Source organism: Salmo trutta, chromosome 1 (assembly GCF_901001165.1).
Source record: "Salmo trutta chromosome 1, fSalTru1.1, whole genome shotgun sequence".
NCBI classification, from domain to species: Eukaryota; Metazoa; Chordata; class Actinopteri; order Salmoniformes; family Salmonidae; genus Salmo; species Salmo trutta.
In genome coordinates, this window is record NC_042957.1 from 5,901,783 (window position 1) to 5,919,899 (window position 18,117).

The 18,117-nt window shown below is 41.7% G+C and overlaps 1 protein-coding gene across 1 annotated transcript in view; it reads right to left on the reverse strand.

The window, feature by feature from the left end:
* Positions 1 to 18,117, reverse strand: part of syndig1l (synapse differentiation inducing 1-like) — a 78,597-nt gene that overhangs the window by 2,711 nt on the left and 57,769 nt on the right. The window lies entirely within an intron of this gene.

Consider the following 18,117-nt stretch of genomic DNA (forward strand, 5'->3'; position numbering starts at 1 on the left):
ATGTTAGACTGACAGAACACATAGAATGTAGAACGTTAGACTGACAGAACACATAGAATGTTAGAATGTTAGACTGACAGAACACATAGAATGTTAGACTGACAGAACATATAGAATGTTAGAATGTTAGACTGACAGAACACATAGAATGTTAGAATGTTAGACTGTCAGAAGACAGAATGTTAGAACGTTAGACTGACAGAACACATAGAATGTTAGAATGTTAGACTGACAGAACACATAGAATGTTAGATTGTCAGTGTTGCATCCCTCCTATTGTGTTCCAGACACTTGTAGAATCTATGCCAAGGCACCCTGAAGCTGTTTTGGCTCGTGGTGACCCAACGCCCTGTTAAGACACTTCATGTTGGTGTTATCTTTATTTCTATTAAGAAAGGGAAAAGGGGGGTGGGGATACCTAGTCAGTTGTACAACTGAATGCCTTCAACTGAAATGTGTCTTCTGCATTCAACCCAGCCCCTTAGTCTACCTGGTGTTTTCTTTATCTGGGCTGTTACCTGTAGGGGCAGTCTACCTGGTGTTTTCTTTATCTGGGCTGTTACCTGTAGGGGCAGTCTACCTGGTGTTTTCTTTATCTGGGCTGTTACCTGTAGGGGCAGTCTACCTGGTGTTTTCTTTATCTGGGCTGTTACCTGTAGGGGCAGTCTACCTGGTGTTTTCTTTATCTGGGCTGTTACCTGTAGGGGCAGTCTACCTGGTGTTTTCTTTATCTGGGCTGTTACCTGTAGGGGCAGTCTACCTGGTGTTTTCTTTATCTGGGCTGTTACCTGTAGGGGCAGTCTACCTGGTGTTTTCTTTATCTGGGCTGTTACCTGTAGGGGCAGTCTACCTGGTGTTTTCTTTATCTGGGCTGTTACCTGTAGGGGCAGGCTACCTGGTGTTTTCTTTATCTGGGCTGTTACCTGTAGGGGCAGTCTACCTGGTGTTTTCTTTATCTGGGCTGTTACCTGTAGGGGCAGTCTACCTGGTGTTTTCTTTATCTGGGCTGTTACCTGTAGGGGCAGTCTACCTGGTGTTTTCTTTATCTGGGCTGTTACCTGTAGGGGCAGTCTACCTGGTGTTTTCTTTATCTGGGCTGTTACCTGTAGGGGCAGGCTACCTGGTGTTTTCTTTATCTGGGCTGTTACCTGTAGGGGCAGTCTACCTGGTGTTTTCTTTATCTGGGCTGTTACCTGTAGGGGCAGTCTACCTGGTGTTTTCTTTATCTGGGCTGTTACCTGTAGGGGCAGTCTACCTGGTGTTTTCTTTATCTGGGCTGTTACCTGTAGGGGCAGTCTACCTGGTGTTTTCTTTATCTGGGCTGTTACCTGTAGGGGCAGTCTCAAATAGAAGCCAGAGAATAGATTGGTGAACAATGAACAATGTCTACTGACGTTGCATTCATTTTCAGCGTAATAATTTGACATGACTAGTGAGTTTTTCTGAGAGGTGATGGAGAAAACACCAATTCCTCTTGGAGCTATGACGACTCTTACCTGAACCATGAATAGCTAGCTGTCTGTCAGTAAAATCCTGCCAGTTATTCTGAAGAAAACATGTTTTAAGATATTTTGAGAGTGACGAACGATGATTTTGGATGTGTCATTCATTTTAAACTCCTCCTGCTACTGAAGCTCATAGTTGCATTTTACTATAAACCCTGGCATAGAAAGTGACAGTTGTGGGCAACTGATTTTGCTGAGGAAAATGAATGTCACTCAAATTGCTGATATAGTCAAGAACTGAGGTAAAAAAGCTGAGGTCAAATTTGGCCAAATTCTGTCCTGTCAATCTCAAACCCCAGGCTGTAGTGACACCGCAACACTGCAATGCAGTGCCTTAGACCACTGTGCCACTCGGGAGGCGAAACTGATGAATTTTGATAGGGATTGAAGCACCGGTGCGACCAATAGACTCTAGGGGTTTTTAGACAGCGTTTTAATGTGACAGCAGATATCTTTATTTGGTCTACACACACACACACACACGCAGACACACACACAGACACGCACACACAGACAGACAGACAGACAGACAGACAGACAGACAGACAGACAGACAGACAGACAGACAGACAGACAGACAGACAGACAGACAGGGGACTGATCAATGTTGAAGGGCAGTGGACCCACACAATAAAGGCCCCTAATTGAATTTCTTTAATGAAGCCGTTAATTAAACAGCATGTAATTGATTAATCAATCCGTAGCTTGGCTTCAGATTCATAATTATGGTGTAGCGTGAGGCTGGTCTCCCTTTGGACAGACTTACAGTGCTGATTGTCAGGCTTAGAGGGACGTAGTGAATGGACGGAGTGTATGTGTGTGTGTGTGTGTGTGTGTGTGTGTGTGTGTGTGTGTGTGTGTGTATGACAGTATGAGTTCTGTGTATGCATACCTGTGTATGACATTACCTGTATGTGTAAAATTGTGTGGAACAGTGTGTGTACATTGTGTATGTGTACACAGTGCATTACAATGTGTGTACTGTACATTGTGTATTAGAGTGTGTGTGCATTGTGTGTAACAGTGTGTATATTGTCTAGTACAGTGTGTGTACTGTACATTGTGTATTAGAGTGTGTGTACATTGTGTGTAACAGTGTGTATATTGTCTAGTACAGTGTGTGTACTGTACATTGTGTATTAGTGTGTGTACATTGTGTATTAGTGTGTATATTGTCTAGTACAGTGTGTGTACATTGTGTATTAGTGTGTATATTGTCTAGTACAGTGTGTGTACATTGTGTATTAGTGTGTATATTGTCTAGTACAGTGTGTGTACATTGTGTATTAGTATGTATATTGTCTAGTACAGTGTGTGTGACTAGTGAATAAGAGTACCTCTATGAGTAACTACAATGTTCTAATTTTTCCTTGAATCCTTTTTTGAGAAGTAAACTGCTGAAGCATGAGATAGAGAGAGAGAGAGATATTTCAACGCATCACTGCATTGATTAAATAACCATAATTTGTTTGATTATGACTCATGAGTTTATTTAGACTCTGAATGTATTATAATTCAGAGTTTATTAGCGAGATAAACTCTTTAAGTATCTTATTTGCATTATCAATGAATAAATTGCAGTCTACAAACTCTGAAGCAGCACAGTTTGGAGGTTGTGCTTTTCTAAATCTTAAGGCTGCATTTATCAATATATATATTCCAACAAAGCATCAGGGTCTATAAGAAGGGATCATCTCAGACTCGGATACTCTAGTCAATGTATTATCACTCTCTATATCTGTATAGAGCAGTGAGGGGATGGTGATTCAAACCGTAGAATAAACTTTAAAGTTACTGAAGTTAAATAGTCTTTCTCTCTCCAACACCTCTCCCTCTCTCTTTCTGTCTCTCTCTCCCTTCACTGTAGGGACAAGTAATTCATGCTGTAGCTCTAAAGTCATTGGATTAAGGAGTCTGAAGTTTTTACACAAGTTGTAGCTGGCTTGATGCCGGGCTGAGGGTGGAAATATTGGCATGGATGTTGCTCTCTTACTTAGGGATACTAGTCACAGCTAAAACTGTAATACTTAAGGCTACTAGTCTCAAATACATAATACTTAGAGCTACTAGTCACAGATACATAATACTTAGAGCTACTAGTCACAGATACATAATACTTAGAGCTACTAGTCACAGATACATAATACTTAGAGCCAGTAGTCACAGATACATACTAGTTAGAGCTACTTGTCACAGATGCATAATACTTAGAGCTACTAGTCACAGATACATAATACTTAGAGCTACTAGTCACAGATACATAATACTTAGAGCTACTAGTCACAGATACATAATACTTAGAGCCAGTAGTCACAGATACATACTAGTTAGAGCTACTAGTCACAGATACATAATACTTAGAGCTACTAGTCACAGCAACATAAGTACTATAGCTCCAACCCTCACACATTTACATTATTTAGCAGACACTCTTATCCAGAGTGACTTACAGTAGTGAATGCATACATTTCATTTCATGCATTTTTTGTACTGGCCCCCCGTGGGAATCAAACCCACAACCCTGGCGTTGCACACACCATGCTGGCGCTGCAAACACCATGCTCTACCAACTGAGCCACTACAGTTATTATATCAAGTGTGTTACTACTGTCTATGTGTGAGTTTGGAATCTGATTGATTGATTGCTTCTGTGGACAGGTGTCTTTTATACAGGTAACAAACTGAGATTAGGAGCACTCACTTTAAGAGTGTGCTCCTAATCTCAGCTCGTTACCTGTATAAAAGACACCTGGGAGCCAGAAATCTTTCTGATTGAGAGGGGGTCAAATACTTATTTCCCTCATTAAAATGCAAATCAATTTATAACATTTTTGACATGCGTTTTTCTGGATTTTTTGGTTGTTATTCTGTCTCTCACTGTTCAAATAAACCTACCATTAAAATTATAGACTAATAATTTATTTGTCAGTGGGCAAACGTACAAAATCAGCAGGGGATCAAATACTTTTTTCCCTTACTGTAAGTCTTAAGTAAAAAAATTGAAAATAGAAAACAAAAGTAACAAATAATTAAACAGCAGCAGTAAAATAACAAGTGAAGCTATATACAGGGGGTGCCGGTACAGAGTTAATGTGCGGGGGCACCGGTTAGTCGAGGTAATTGAGGTGGCAGCGGGAGAAGGTAGGGAACTGGTCTGTCTGCCCAATTTAAAGGATCAAAACTGACGGAGAAACAAAAATAGCATAATGTAAATAGGAAAGTATACCAGTTTCATTTGAAGACCAAGATGTTGACAGCTGTGCCATAGAGATTGCAAAATAGCTGGGAATAGATTTTTGATGTACTGATTCCATGGCACTGGGTGTATGAGTTGATATATGGATTCAAGACTTTGTGCTTTTCAGCTCAAATTATTGTACAGAATTATTTCCACCAACAAGCACCCCCCCCCCCCCCCCCCCCCCCCCCCCCAGGGGCACATTGACAGATCTCCCACCATGTCGAATCGGGAACCCGAACCAGAATTCTGTACAGAATTCTTTCCACCAACAAAATGTTGAATATTTAAGGCATACAATCATCTTAGATTTTGTTGTGAGGATACAGAATCAATAGACCATTTGTTCTGGTATTTCCCTCAGGGAGCCCGTTTCTGGTTTCAGGTTCAGGAATGGCTGAAAAAGCACAACATTAATCAAATCTAAAATTGACCCTAGAAAAAACGTTGTTGTGAGATTTGGGGGTGGGGATTAGAGGGGGAGGTTTTTCGGTGGGAGGGGTGGGTCTTGGATGGAATGGTGGCCTGGCGGTTGGGTGCTTGGGCCGATGGTTCGGGTTCCCGATTCAACATGGTGGGAGATCTGTCAATGTGTGTGTGGGGGGGGTGCTTGACTCTGGTTGCTCCTGTGGGTTGCTCTAGTTTGGGAGTGTCTGCTAGATGAATGAATGTATGTAACGTTAATGTTGAGAGGCTTCACTGCAAGTAGATTTTATTATTGCATTTCAGCCTCTCCAGTTGAACACGCAGACCATCCACATTTCTATTGAATACTTACATGAACAGACAATGAATTGGATGCATGTTGTATAGACGTTCACCTCTTAAAGACATCAAAGTGTGCATAGAGATTCTATCATCCATTTATTATTGGGTCTCTGTCGCTGCCTGAGGTTAGTTTGTGATCTGTATCCCTGACTAGGTATTGATGATGCAGTCATACACACACACACACACACACACACACACACACACACACACACACACACACACACACACACACACACACACACACACACACACACACACACACACACAATGTTATCTGCGTACCCGGCTACAGGTATTGATCATGCAGTCATACTATAATCGTTCAGAGCACTTTGATGGAGAGGGTGTATTGTATGTGTTCAATTAGCCTACTGCCGAGGGCCATTCTCTCTCCAATGGAATATGGATGAAGCCAGCCCTGAGCCAGCCCTGAGCCAGCCCTGAGACAGACGAGATATTAGTTAAGCTACGTATTCTAAACTGTATCAGACATGCGTGTGTCCTGATCTGGACCTAATACCTTTTTTGCACTATTGGTTAGAGCCTGTAAGTAAGCATTTCACTTTAAGGTCTACACCTGTTGTATTCGGCGCACGTGACAAATAAACTTTGATTTGATTATTTAGCAGGAGTGTGGGGGGCTAAGACGTCCTGATCTGGACTATTCAGTAGGAGTGTGGGGTGGGTCCTGATCTAGACTATTCAGTAGGAGTGTGGGGTGGGTCCTGATCTGGACTATTCAGTAGGAGTGTGGGGTGCTAAGAGGTCCTGATCTGGACTATTCAGTAGGAGTGTGGGGTGGGTCCTGATCTGGACTATTCAGTAGGAGTGTGGGGTGGGTCCTGATCTGGACTATTCAGCAGGAGTGTGGGGTGCTAAGAGGTCCTGATCTGGACTATTCAGTAGGAGTGTGGGGTGCTGAGAGATCCTGATCTGGACTATTCAGTAGGAGTGTGGGGTGGGTCCTGATCTGGACTATTCAGTAGGAGTGTGGGGTGGGTCCTGATCTGGACTATTCAGTAGGAGTGTGGGGTGGGTCCTGATCTGGACTATTCAGTAGGAGTGTGGGGTGGGTCCTGATCTGGACTATTCAGTAGGAGTGTGGGGTGGGTCCTGATCTGGACTATTCAGTAGGAGTGTGGGGTGGGTCCTGATCTGGACTATTCAGTAGGAGTGTGGGGTGGGTCCTGATCTGGACTATTCAGTAGGAGTGTGGGGTGGGTCCTGATCTGGACTATTCAGCAGGAGTGTGGGGTGGGTCCTGATCTGGACTATTCAGTAGGAGTGTGGGGTGGGTCCTGATCTGGACTATTCAGTAGGAGTGTGGGCTGGGTCCTGATCTGGACTATTCAGTAGGAGTGTGGGGTGGGTCCTGATCTGGACTATTCAGTAGGAGTGTGGGGTGGGTCCTGATCTGGACTATTCAGTAGGAGTGTGGGGTGCTGAGAGGTCCTGATCTGGACTATTCAGCAGGAGTGTGGGGTGGGTCCTGATCTGGACTATTCAGTAGGAGTGTGGGGTGGGTCCTGATCTGGACTATTCAGCAGGAGTGTGGGGTGCTAAGAGGTCCTGATCTGGACTATTCAGTAGGAGTGTGGGGTGCTGAGAGATCCTGATCTGGACTATTCAGTAGGAGTGTGGGGTGGGTCCTGATCTGGACTATTCAGTAGGAGTGTGGGGTGGGTCCTGATCTGGACTATTCAGTAGGAGTGTGGGGTGGGTCCTGATCTGGACTATTCAGTAGGAGTGTGGGGTGAGTCCTGATCTGGACTATTCAGTAGGAGTGTGGGGTGGGTCCTGATCTGGACTATTCAGTAGGAGTGTGGGGTGGGTCCTGATCTGGACTATTCAGTAGGAGTGTGGGGTGGGTCCTGATCTGGACTATTCAGTAGGAGTGTGGGGTGGGTCCTGATCTGGACTATTCAGCAGGAGTGTGGGGTGGGTCCTGATCTGGACTATTCAGTAGGAGTGTGGGGTGGGTCCTGATCTGGACTATTCAGTAGGAGTGTGGGCTGGGTCCTGATCTGGACTATTCAGTAGGAGTGTGGGGTGGGTCCTGATCTGGACTATTCAGTAGGAGTGTGGGGTGGGTCCTGATCTGGACTATTCAGTAGGAGTGTGGGGTGGGTCCTGATCTGGACTATTCAGTAGGAGTGTGGGGTGCTGAGAGGTTTCTCTAAAACTAACACGTCCATAACAGAGCAGTACGTAATTTATTTTTTAGGTGTCCACAAGTTTGCACCTATATTTGCAATAACAGGGGACACGGGCTGGAAACCCTGTGATGTGAGATGGAAGGTGTGTATGGTGAGACTTTGGAATAGACTGTTTGATATGCAAACTGCCAGAATAGCTAATACAGTTGTTCTATGGGATTTATCCATAGGTGGAGCCTGGGCAACTGAAATGTCTGACCTTTTTCCAAGAGTCTGACTGTGAACATCTGTACGAAAACCAAATTAAGGTTGACATAGACATGATTAAAAAACAGCTGTTGATGCAACATGAAAACAAAAATGGATGGAGGAGATTAATCATAAACCCAAATTGAGAACTTTTTGTTTGATTAAGGGTGAATTGGTCTATGAGAGATATATTATGTACAACCTACCTAAAAGCAAGAGATCGCTATGTGCACAGGTCAGATCAGGGATATTGCCTCTGCGTATTGAAACAGGTACGATCAGGGATATTGCCTCTGCGTATTGAAACAGGTCAGATCAGGGATATTGCCTCTGCGTATTGAAACAGGTCAGATCAGGGATATTGCCTCTGCGTATTGAAACAGGTCAGATCAGGGATATTGCCTCTGCGTATTGAAACAGGTCAGATCAGGGATATTGCCTCTGCGTATTGAAACAGGTCAGATCAGGGATATTGCCTCTGCGTATTGAAACAGGTCAGATCAGGGATATTGCCTCTGCGTATTGAAACAGGTCAGATCAGGGATATTGCCTCTGCGTATTGAAACAGGTCAGATCACGGATATTGCCTCTGCGTATTGCAACAGGTCAGATCAGGGATATTGCCTCTGCGTATTGAAACAGGTCAGATCACGGATATTGCCTCTACATTTTGAAACAGGTCGGTATTGTGGTGAAACGGAAGAGGAAAGATAATGTAACTATTGTGACCTTGAAGAAATAGAGAATGAAACTCATTTTATCCTCTATTGCCCTTTCTACCACGATATACACTCGCTCTTATTCCAGAAGGCACACCAGATATACCCTGGTATTATGTGGCTGAGTGATGAGGAGACAGACCACCAGATATACCCTGGTATTATGTGGCTGAGTGATGAGGAGACAGACCACCAGATATACCCTGGTATTATGTGGCTGAGTGATGAGGAGACAGACCACCAGATATACCCTGGTATTATGTGGCTGAGTGATGAGGAGACAGACCACCAGATATATCCTGGTATTATGTGGCTGAGTGATGAGGAGACAGACCACCAGATATACCCTGGTATTATGTGGCTGAGTGATGAGGAGACAGACCACCAGATATACCCTGGTGTTATGTGGCTGAGTGATGAGGAGACAGACCACCAGATATACCTTGGTATTATGTGGCTGAGTGATGAGGAGACAGACCACCAGATATACCCTGGTATTATGTGGCTGAGTGATGAGGAGACAGACCACCAGATATACCCTGGTATTATGTGGCTGAGTGATGAGGAGACAGACCACCAGATATACCCTGGTATTATGTGGCTGAGTGATGAGGAGACAGACCACCAGATATACCTTGGTATTATGTGGCTGAGTGATGAGGAGACAGACCACCAGATATACCCTGGTATTATGTGGCTGAGTGATGAGGAGACAGACCACCAGATATACCTTGGTATTATGTGGCTGAGCGATGAGGAGAAATTGAAATGTTTTTTTGGTCCATTGTGTATTTCAGTTCGCTGAATATTTAGATAAAGCCTGGAATAAAAGAAAAAGGGATACCTATAAATAAATTGTAAAGAAATATTTATCTTCTATATGGTTAATGGTGTGTGTGTATATAGATTGTGTACAGGCTTGTCTACCATATGAATCTTCTCTTTGTGTCAGACTGGGTTCAAGTGACTTCTGTTTAGTTTTCCCCTTTACTTTTCTGTATTTATATTCCTGTATATGTATGTATGTATGTATGTATGTATGTATGTATGTATGTATGTATGTATGTATGTATGTATGTATGTATGTATGTATGTATGTATGTATGTATATATATACAGTATGTATGTATGTATGTATGTATGTATGTATGTATGTATGTATGTATGTATGTATGTGTGTGTATGTATATATATATATACAGTATGTATGTATGTATGTATGTATGTATGTATGTATGTATGTATGTATGTATGTATGTATGTATGTATGTATGTATGTATGTATGTATGTATGTATGTATGTATGCATGTATGTATGTATGTATGTATGTATGTATGTATGTATGTATGTATGTATGTATGTATGTATGTACATTACCATTCAAAAGTTTGGGGTCACTAAGACATTTCCTTGTTTTTGAAAGAAAAACACATTTTTTGTCCATTAAAATAGCATCAAATTGATCAGAAATACAGTGTAGACATTGTTAATGTTGTAAATGACTATTGCAGCTGGAAACGGATGATTTGTAATGGAATATCTACATAGGCGTACAGAGGCCCATTATCAGCAACCATCACTCCTGTGTTCCAATGGCACATTGTTTTAGCTAATCCAATTTTATAATTTTAAAATGCTAATTGATCATTAGAAAACACTTTTGCAATTATGTTAGCACAGCTGAAAACTGTTGTGGTGATTAAAAGAAGCAATAAAACTGGCCTTCTTTAGACTAGTTGATTATCTGGAGCATTAGCATTTGTGGGTTCGATTACAGGCTCAAAATGGCCAGAAACAAAGAACTTTCTTCTGAAACTCGTCAGTCTATTCTTGTTCTGAAAAATGAAGGCTATTCCATGCGAGAACTTGCCAAGAAACTGAAGATCTTGTACAACGCTGTGTACTACTCCCTTCACAGAACAGCGCAAACTGGGTCTAACCAGAATTGAAAGAGGAGTGGGAGGCCCCGGTGCACAAATGAGCAAGAAGACAAGTACATTAGAGTGTCTAGTTTGAGAAACAGATGCCTCACAAGTCCTCAACTGGTAGCTTAATTAAATAGTACCCGCAAAACACCAGTCTCAACCTCAACAGTGAAGAGGCGACTTTCGGATGCTGGCCTTCTAGGCAGAGTTGCAAAAAAAAAGCCATATCTCAAACTGGCCAATAAAAACAAAAGATTAAGATGGCAAAAGAACACAGACGATGGACAGAGGAAGATTGGAAAAAAAGTGTTATGGACAGACAAATCTAAGTTTGAGGTGTTCGGATCACAAAGAAGAACATTCGTGAGACGCAAAAAAAATGAAAGATGCTGGAGGAATGTTTGATGTCATCTGTGAAGCATGGTGGAGGCAATGTGGTGGTCTGGGGGTGCTTTGGTGGTGGTAAAGTGGGAGATTTGTACAGGGTAAAAGGGATCTTGAAGAAAGAAGGCTATCTCTCCATTTTGCCACACCATGCCATACCCTGTGGATGGTGCTTAATTGGAGCCAATTTCCTCCTACAACAAGACAATGACACAAAGCACAGCTCCAAACGATGCAATAACTACTTAGAGAAGAAGCAGTCAGCTGGTATTCTGTCTATATTGGAGTGGCCAGCACAGTCATCAGATCTCAACCCTATTGAGCTGTTGTGGAAGCAGCTTGATGGTACGTAAGAAGTGCCCATCAAGCCAATCCAACTTGTGGGAGGTGCTTCAGGAAGCATGGGGTGAAATCTCTTCAGATTACCTCAACAAATTGACAACTACAATGCCAAAGGTCTGCAAGGATTTAATTGCTGCAAATGGACAATTCTTTGACAAAAGCAAAGTTTGAAGGACACAATTATTATTTAAATTAAAAATCATTATTTATAACCTTGTCAACATCTTGACTATATTTCTAATTAATTTTGCAACTCATTCCATGTATGTTTTCATGGAAACAAGGATATTTCTAAGTGACCCCAAACTTTTGAACAGTAGTGTATGTATGTATGTATACATGTGTGTATGTGTGTATGTACAGTGGGTGTGTATTTTTAAAGTAAGTGTAAGAAATAAGTAACACAAAATGATATAGCCAATATAGCCACCCTTCTTTTCAATAACTGCCATGGGCCTTCCATCCATGGAGGCTGTCAGTTTGTTGATCTGTTCACGATCAACTTTCACTGGAGCAGCAACCACAGCCTCCCAAATGCTGTTCAAAGAGGTGTATTGTCTTCCCTCACTTTAATTCTCACATTTGAGAAGGGCCCACAAGTTCTCAATAGGATTTAAGTCAGGTGAGGAAGGGGGCCATGTCATTATTGGGGAATCTTTGAGGCCCTTGCTGGCTAGCCAAGCATTGGAGTACTTGAATGCATGTGATGGAGCATTGTCCTGCATAAAGATCATGGCCTTCTTGAATGCTGAGGACTTCTTCCTGTACCACTGCTTGAAGAAAGAATATTCCAGAAACTGGCAGTAAGTTTGGGGGTTGAGTTTCAGTCCATCTTCAACCCGAAAAGGTCCATCTACCTCATCCTTAATGATAGCAGCCCATACCAGCACCCCTCCTCCACCTTACTGACGCCTTACTCGAAGTGGTGCCCTGTGTCCCTTGCTGATCCAGCCACGGGCCCATCCATCTGGTCCGTCAAGAGTCACTCTCATTTCATCTGTCCATAAAACCTTTATAAAAAATCTGTCTTCGGGTATTTCTTTGCCCAATCTTGACGCTTCAACTTGTGAATATTATTCAGTGGAGGCCGTGTTTCAGTCTTCTTGACCTTGGCCATGTCTCTGAGCACTTGACACCTTGTACTTCTGGACACTCCAGGTAGGTTGCAGTTCAGGAATATGGTGGTACTGGAGGATAATGGGTTCCTGGTAGATTGACGTTTAAATAATCTCAAGTGTTTAGTAGTTAATTTGCGCCTTTTCTTCCCCATGCATTTTTTACATTTTCGACTTAAATGACATACCCAAATCTAACTGCCTATAGCTCAGTACCTGAAGTAAGGATATGAATATTCTTGATACCATTTGAAAGGAAACACTTTGAAGTTTGTGGAAATGTGAAATGAATGTAGGAGAATATAACACATTAGATCTGGTAAAAAATAATACAAAGAAAAAAACATGCATTTTTTTGTACCATTATTGAAATGCAAGAGAAAGGCCATAATGTATTATTCCAGCCCAGGCGCAATTTAGATTTTGCCCACTAGATGGCAGCAGTCTATGTAAAAAGTTGTAGACTAATTCAATGAACCATTGTATTTCTGTTCAAAATGTTGTATCAAGACTGCCCAAATGTGCTTCATTGGTTTATTAATAACTGTTCAAGTTCATAACTGTGCACACTCCTCAAACAATAGCATGGTATTATTTCACTGTAATAGCTACTGTAAATTAGACAGTGCAGTTAGATTAACAAGAATTGAAGCTTTCTGCCAATATCAGATATGTCTATGTCCTGGGAAATGTTTTTGTTACTAACAACCTCACGCTAATCGCATTAGCCTACGTTAGCTCAACCGTCCCGCGGGGTCCCACCGATCATGTAGAGGTTAAAAAATGCCCTTCTCCTGCCATGCCCTTCTCCTGCCATGACCCTCTCCTGCCATGCCCCTCTCCTGCCATGCCCTTCTCCTGCCATGCGCTTCTCCTGCTGCTTCACTCACAGTAGATTGACAGGCTGAAGGAATCAGCCATCTCTAATCATTAGACTAGAACATTTCCTATAATTACTGAGGAAGAACTAAATAAGCTGCTAAGATAATTCACAGACAGCCAAGTTCCGTCTGCCTACCTAGTTCCGTGGTCACACAAACATATTTTAGCCTTCGTTAAAAAGACTTCACACTTGAGATAGACTTGGCCAGCAACAGCCTGGCTGTGTTATAGCCCTGAGAAGTAAAAAGCACTGATGTGTCCAGGTAGTGACAAGTGTGTGCAGTGGAGGAAAAAGTACTAAATTGTCCAATCTTGAGTAAAAGTACAGATATAGAAAATGACTCAAGTGAAAGTTACCCAGTAAAATACCACTTGAGTAACAGTCTAAAAGTAGTTGGTTTTAACTATACTTAAGTATCAAAAGTAAACGGAATTGCTAAAATGTACTTAAGAATTAAAAGTAAAAGTACAAATATATTAAAATTCCTTATATTAAACAAACCAGATGGAGCAATAGCCAGGGGCACACTCCAACACTCAGACATAATTTACACTTGACTGCATGTCAGAGCAGAAACCACGTCATGAGTTCGAAGGAATTGTCCATGGAGCTCCGAGACAGGATTGTGTCGAGGCACAGACCTGGGGAAGGGTACCACAAATGTTCTGCAGCACTGAAGGTCCCCAAAAACGAAGTGGCCTATATCATTCTTAAATGGAAGAAGTTTGGAAACACCAAGACTCTTCCTACAGCTGAGCAATCAGGGGAGAAGGGCCTTGGTCAGGGAGGTGACCAAGAAGCTGATAGTCACTCTGACAGAGCTCCAGAGTTCCTCTGTGGAGATGGGAGAACCTTCCAGAAGGACAACCATCTCTGCAGCACTCCACCAACCAGGCCGTATTCGTAGAGTGTCCAGACAAAAACCACTACTCAGTAAAAGGCACATGACAGCCCGCTTGGAGTTCGGCAAAAGGCACCGAAAGATTCTCTGGTCTGCAGAAACCAAGATTGAACTCTTTGGCCTGAATGCCAAGCGTCACGTCTGGAGGAAACATGGCACTTTTTTCACCAAACTTAAATCAGTGTTTCTAGAAATACGTTTCACATTGCAATACATGTTCGTATAAAGTAATTGTCTTTCGAAATGCAATACTCAATCATATTACAAATAATGTCTCTTCTCTTTTGTTAAAAGACATTTAAATATTACATAGTCTGACTGCTCTCAATTGATGCTCTTAATTACTTAAACATTTAGTAAACCTATTGATTTTACATGTAAACTGGTTGGTCTACTAGATAGAATACCTCATGATAAGCTGCAAACCACACTATTAACCAGGAGAGTTTTCATCAACATTTTTCATAGCTGTCTATTTACCACCACAAACTGATGCTGGCACCAAGACCGCACTAAACGAGCTGTATAGGGCAAAGAAAACAAGAAAATGCACATGATGAGGCAGCGCTCCAAGTGGCCGGTGAATATAATGCAGGGAACTTCTTCTGTTTCTCCAATGCAGGAAAACTAAAATCTGTTTTACCCCAAAAAACTAGACCACCTTCACTCCACACACAGAAACACACACAAAGCCCCCCGCAAATATGACCATAACTCTATATCTTCCTGATTCATTCTTACAAGCAAAAACTCAAACAGGAAGTACCAGTGACACGCTCAATGCGGAAGTGGTCCGATGAAGTGAATTCTAAGCAGGTAGCCTAATGGTTAGAGTGTTGGGCCAGTAACCGAAAGGTTGCTGGATCGAATCCCCGAGCTGTAAAGGTAAAAATCTGTCGTTCTGAGCAAGGCAGTTAACCCACTGTTCCCTGGGCACCGAAAACGTGGATGTCGATTAAGGCAGTCCCCCGCACCTCTCTGATTCAGAGGGGTTGGTTGGGTTAAATGCGGAAGACACATTTCAGCTGAAGGCATTCAGTTGTACAACTGACTAGGTTTCCCACTTTCCCTAAGCTACAGGACTGTTTTGCTAGCACAGACTGGAACATGTTCCGGGATTCAACTGATAACATTGATGAGGTTAACACATCAGTCACCGGCTTCAATAACAAGTGCATCGATGACGTCTTCCCCACAGTGACCGCACGTATATCCCAACCAGAAGCCATGGATTACAGGCAACATCCGCACTGAGTTAAAGGCTAGAGCTGCTGCTTTCAAGGAGCTGGACACTAATCCGGACGCTTATAAGATATCCCGTTACAAGACAGGACTAAGATCCTACTATGCCGGCTCTGACACTCAACGGATGTGGCAGGTTTTGCACATTATCACAGATTACAAAAGGAAACCCAGCCGCAAACTGCCCAGCGACGCAAAATTACCAGACGAGCTAAATTAAGCAAACAATACTGAACCATGCATGAGAGCACCAGCTGTTCCAGATGGCTTTGTGATCACGCGGTAAGACTTCAAACAGGTTAACATTCGCAAAGGCCGCGGGGCCAGACAGAATACCAGGCCACGTACTCAGAGCATGCGCTGACCAGCTGGCAGGTGTCTTCAATTACATTTTCAACCTATCCCTGTAATATCTATAATACCAACTTGTTTCAAACAGACCACCATATTCCCCGTGCCCAAGAACACCAAGGTAACCTGCCTAAATGACTATCGCCCCGTAGCACTCACATCTATAGCCATGAAATGCTTTGAAAAGCTGGTCATGGCTCACATCAACACGATCATCCCAGTCACCTTAGACCCAATCCAATTCGCATACCACACCAACAGATCCACAGATGACGCAATCTCGATTGCCCTCCACATTGCCCTCACCCACCTGAACAATAGGAATACCTACAGTACCAATCAAAAGTTTGGAAACACCTACTCATTCAAGAGTTTTTCTTTATTTTTATATTGTAGAAGAATAGTGAAGACATCAAAACTATGAAATAACACATATGGAATAATTAAACAAATCAAAATATATTTTGGATTTTAGATTCTTCAAAGTAGCCACCCTTACCATAAAAAAACAAAACATAAAAAAATACCATAAAATAGGCCAAAACAGTCCTGCATTACCATAAAATAGGCCAATACAGTCCAGTAATACTGTAATATAGGCCATTACAGTACTGTAATACTGTAATATAGGCCATGTAATATAGGCCATTACATTACAGTAATACTGTAATATATGCCAATACAGTCCAGTAATACTGTAATATACGCCAATACAGTCCTGTAATACCATAGAATAGGCCAAAACAGTCCTGCAATACCATAAAATAGGCCAATACAGTCCAGTAATACTGTAATATAGGCCTTTACAGTCCAGTAATACTGTAATATAGGCCAATACAGTCCAGTAAACCTGTAATATAGGCCAATACAGTCCAGTCATACTGTAATATAGGCCATTACAGTACTGTAATACTGTAATACTGTAATATAGGCAATTACAGTACTGTATTACTGTAATATAGGCCATTACAGTACTGCAATACTGCAATATAGGCCATTACAGTACTGCAATACTGCAATATAGGCCAATACAGTCCAGTAATACTGTAATATAGGCCATTACAGTACTGTAATACTGTAATATAGGCCATTACAGTACTGTAATACTGTAATATAGGCCATTACAGTACTGTAATACTGTAATATAGGCCATTACAGTACTGTAATACTGTAATATAGGCCATTACAGTACTGTACTACTGTAATATAGGCCATTACAGTCCAGTAATACTGTAATATAGGCCAATACAGTCCAGTAATACTGTAATATAGGCCAATACAGTCCAGTCATACTGTAATATAGGCCATTACAGTACTGTAATACTGTAATATAGGCCAATACATTCCAGTAATACTGTAATATAGGCCATTACAGTACTGTAATACTGTAATATAGGCTATTACAGTACTGTAATACTGTCATATAGGCCAATACAGTCCAGTAATACTGTAATATAGGCCATTACAGTCCAGTAATACTGTAATATAAGCCATGACAGTACTGAAATACTGTAATACATGCCATATACGTAGCAGAGAGTTTAATCCAAAATGACAACAGTCCAAGCATTTTGGTATGAGACCCCACTGGGAATTGAACCCATAACTCTGGTGTTGCTAGTGCCATGCTGTTATGAACTGAGCCACGTACATGGACACTACAATACATAAGTACAATACAATTCTTTAAAATACAATACACGATTACAATACAGGTGGAAGATGTATGATTGCCATCCCCATGAGCGTACCACCCTCCTTCAGGCCTTGGACGAGGGATGCAATGATTTCAATCAAGACCTATTTCAGGATTGGATTCGCCATGCCAAACGTTTTTTTTCCCCCCAGATTTTCGACCAGAACTTACAGCCAAATGCTCAAGACAGGCTTGATGCAAACTATTGCCTGCTAAACATTCTTTCTTTAATTTGATTACATTGTGAAATACGTCTTCAATTATGGAATATTGATGTTCAGTCAACTTTAATGGGTAGTGCAAGTGTATTACCTAATGTGAAAACAGTGTAGTGTACTGTAATTTACAGTATTGTAGCATACTACATTCAAAGGACAATTTTGAAACATTGGTTTTGTTAATAGATTAAGTTCATGTTAATATAACTAAATAGAGAATATTTCATTATGTAGTGTTTTGGTGATTAAACCAATGTACTGATTTATATTTCACAGTAAACGTATATTTTAGATCAATGGTTGTGAACGATGTCTACCAACATTTTGTTTATGTAAAATCAAAGGTTTTGAATGTACGACTGGCTGTGTTACAACTGTTACCAGTTTGTAGTTTTTTGTACTGAGAGTTTTGAAAATTCAC